The sequence below is a fragment of the Vidua chalybeata genome, chromosome Z (genome assembly GCF_026979565.1).
Source record: "Vidua chalybeata isolate OUT-0048 chromosome Z, bVidCha1 merged haplotype, whole genome shotgun sequence".
Classification (NCBI taxonomy): domain Eukaryota; kingdom Metazoa; phylum Chordata; class Aves; order Passeriformes; family Viduidae; genus Vidua; species Vidua chalybeata.
Genome location: NC_071570.1, coordinates 9108218 through 9112062, shown reverse-complemented (window position 1 = coordinate 9112062; position 3845 = coordinate 9108218). Strand labels below are relative to the sequence as shown.

The 3845-nt window shown below is 51.1% G+C and overlaps 1 long non-coding RNA gene across 1 annotated transcript; it reads right to left on the bottom strand.

Annotated features, from left to right (window-relative positions):
* Positions 1-339: 339 nt before the first annotated feature.
* LOC128782514 (uncharacterized) lies at positions 340-645 on the bottom strand. The gene is made up of 2 exons (XR_008428821.1): positions 580-645; positions 340-493 (listed from the first exon to the last, which is right to left on the bottom strand). It is a non-coding gene; the product is annotated as an uncharacterized LOC128782514 (long non-coding RNA).
* Positions 646-3845: the final 3200 nt, after the last annotated feature.

Here is a 3845-nt window from a genome sequence, read left to right as displayed (position 1 = left end):
TGTCCAGGAGGGCAGACAAGCCAGCTACATACTCCTCATAATGGCTGCCCCCCTCCCACTGAGTATGGCAGCTTCCCCAAAGACTGTTTGCGGGCCTTCCTTCCCCCGCCTATCACCAGATAAAGACAAAGCAGAATTTGTGCATGCAACAGGCCACACTGGCTGCCTTTTTGGTATCTCCCATGCAGAGAGGGCACTGGGATCTACTGCTGCCTTTGCTGGCCCTGCCTGGGGTAGCTGGCTCAGGCTGTCATCCTTTACAGCAGTCACCTTTCCCCACAGCTTCCTTGACTCAGTACTTTGCCCTGACAAGAGACACATGCAAACTGCTGGAACATGTCTGGCACACAGATTTGTTCTTTGCCCAAACAGGATGCATAGGTGGCAGAACAGGTAGTCAATGCATCACATAGTTGGCCTCTTCTTGCTGTCCAGGAAGATGTGACATTAGTTGTCCAGCTCCATGGCCATGCTCTCCACTCGCTGCAGTGGCCTGCAGGGAGCTTGTGATGAGTGGCTCCCTCCACTGCCTCACTGCCGCTGCAATAGTGGGTGTCACACTAGCAAGGGAAAAGGCACCTCAGCCATTAGATGACCTGGAGAGGGGTGATGGAAATATCCAGGTCCTTCAGGAAGAAAAGCCTCACAGCTTCCCAGAGTGAGATCTCCCCTTCCAACTCACCTCTGCTACTGTGACTTCACCTCCTGGGTGTCCTGGGTGCTTGAACCTGGCAGGGAGGGAGAAAATCCTCCAGCAGCTCTGGGACTGGGCATGGAGAGCTGCTACAAATTACTGTCTTCACCCAATGTCAGTACCAATAGCCTCATTTAGCATTCCAAACCTCACTGAAAGCTCAGCTGGAGTCTGGGCATGAGCTGGGTGAGTGGAACTTGGCACTGAACGTAAGCAGCGAGGATGCCTAATACCAAGTTCGAACTTCCCTGATGCAGTTTTGCATCATCCGTATGTAGTCTGTCACTGGATCCCAGTGAGAAGAGATCAGCACTCCTCCATGAAGCCAGGCAGAGGATGGAGGAGCGCTTAAGGTACTGCCTTTGCTCAGTGCCCAGACGTGCTGACCTCCCCCATGCCAGAGCTGCTAGGGCAAGCTGAAGGTCCCTCTGGAGCCTGCATGCCTTGCATTTGTGCCCACTGGAGTCCATGCACAGAGGCTGTAGCTGCTGAAAAGCAGCAAGATCATGGGCTGTTTTAAACTCAGGTGACACCGTGCCTCGGTCACAGGAGAAGGGGGTGGCGCAGGCTGCCGGCTAGCTCCAACCCCCTTTCCCCTCAGCTCCCCGCCTCAGCCACCGGCAGGCACAGGGCGGTGGTTCGGCCGCAGGCTGTGGTCCCTTACCGACAGAAGCGGCCAATAAGAGTGGACCCACGTCGAAGGATTGAGGTGAAGGAAAGAAGGAAGGACCCTTGCTTGCATCTCCGAGCAGTCTTTATTTCTCCCCGCGCAGGGAGCAGCACAGGTGACACAGTGAAACAACTTGAAGGAGGGGGGCAGAGGCAAAAGGGCGCGAAGCGGAGAAAAATGGCAGCTTTTAAGGGGGGACAGCAACAAATCAAGAGCTAGATAGGAGGAGTATCGGGTGGATATGAAATGCGGTGAAAAATCAAGACCCCACAATTCCAATAGAGACTTGTAGGGAACGGTACGTTTTTTAGTACGGCGCTGGATGCACGCAGGGATTTCCCTTCAAAGGTCATGCTCGCCCCTGAGAACTCCTGATCCTTTTTTATTACTCTTACTATTTTACATATTAATAGAATTTCACAATAGCTTCATGCATATTCATACTGCTGATTTTGTGTTACACTTACAGCTAGTTACACATGTACTCAGTTTTTGTCAGAAAATACAGAAAGAACTCCTGGGTCAGTCTTTGCTGTCTGTTTCAAGGTCTGAGGAGTCTGTCTTATCTCTTATCTCTTTAGCTTGGAAATTTGCATTCTTTCTCCTTAGCTGGGGCAGTTTTGCTAGTGCTGTAGTTACCAGATTAAACAGAATATTTTACTTACGTTAGCAAGCTCAAAGTGGCACATTTCACCTAAATCCAAATGGATTTTCTACCCCGTTAAGTTTTTACTCTGTTTCAGATATACGTAAACATAAAACCAATAGGGAAGGAGAAGGGAAGAGTTCATACTTCATATACCAATGAATGAAGGGAACTATCATAACTGACAGGGAAGCTTCTAGAAAAAGGGGTGTAGCAAATAATGACAGATAAGCTGCAGGGGCATACGGCTGCGCATTACTTTTCCCAACCCGAGCGACTCCTGAGAACGCGGTTTGGAGCCTCGGCTTCTCATCAGGATTGGTGCCGCTGCTAATTCTGGGCGCTTCTGCGGCTGCGCTCCGGGTGGGCTGGCCGCGCTTTGTTGTCGGCGCGAGGGAAGGAAACGAAGAGGCACGGAATTGTTCAAATCCGTCCGCGTCGCAGCTGGGCGCTTTATTGGTTGCAGGAGCCGCGATGGAGAAGCCAAGGCTGCTCCCAGCCTTGCTTGGACGAATCTGGCCCCAAGGCTGAGGTGCCGTGGAGGGATATAGGGGTGGGACAGGGGAGGACGGGAGCTCTCCGCCCAATGAACACAGACGCCATGGCTGTGACGTTACCACAACAGCCAATGGGGACACGACAGGGGCAGACATGGGGGTTCAGGGCCAGTTGGACCGCGAGAATGAGGTGACGAGCATGGAACTGCCGGGCACCAGACAGGGGAGTGGTCACAGGAGTGGCATGGGAGAAAACCCAATGGCCGGCAGCCTGGGGCTAACTTCCGTGGGGGGGAAAACACGAGGGATGCATGAAGATACATGGAACCGGTAAGCTAACAAAGACCAGAACCCCAAATCTGAACCTAAAACCCGGGATGCAACAGGGGCAGGATTTAGAAGATAGACAGGGAAGGGTCTGGAAATAAGGGAGGTGTACAACAGGAATGACATGGGGAAAAGAGGGAAAACAGGTGGTAAACAACTTTGGGGAGAAACTATTAGGAAAACTGAACAGGGGTGAATAGGAACAAACCATTACAACATTTTAAACAATTTCTTAAACAAATAAACTTCAAAATCCCACTACAACACCCAGGCTTGTTGGGTCCTCTGATGGAAAGCTGGTGGCCCAGCAGAAAGGCCTGGCGATAGGCAGCCTTGAAATGCAAAGGGGATGTTCTGGAGACCTCCTCAGTGCCAACAGGGCAGCTTCACGTAGCTCTGGCAAGGGCCTTCAAAGGAGTAAAAGGCACCCATCATTGCTGGACGGAAAGCCCATGAGGTGACAGAGTAGTTCCAGTTGGAAGGGACCTGCCGAGGTCACTTGTCAAATGTTCATGCACAAGGAAGCTCATGTAGAGCATATTATCCAGGATCACCTCCAGACAGCTTTGAATATCTCCAAGAATGTAGAGTACAGCAGCTTTCTGGGAAACCTGTGCCAGTAGTACGTGATCACCCTCATAATAAACAAGTATTTCCTGATGTTGAGGAGGAACCTCCCCTAAATGTTTCAATTTGTGCCCAGTTCCCCTAGTCCTGTCACATGGGTGACACTGGAAACAGCCTTTTCCCCTTGCATTCACACCCTCCTTTCAGATATCTATATATCTTAAGGACATCTACCCATAGCCTCCTCTTCCACAGGCAGAAGAGTCTGAGCTCTATCCACCTTTCCTCTTACGGAAAACACTCCAGTTCTTTTGCTATCTAAACACAGTCTTTGGCAGCACTCTCTCCAATAGCCCTGTATCTCTCCTGTATCTCTCTCTGGGAGGCCAGAGCTAGGTATTGTGCTTCAACTGTGGCCTTACCAGTGCTGAGCAGAGGAGAAGG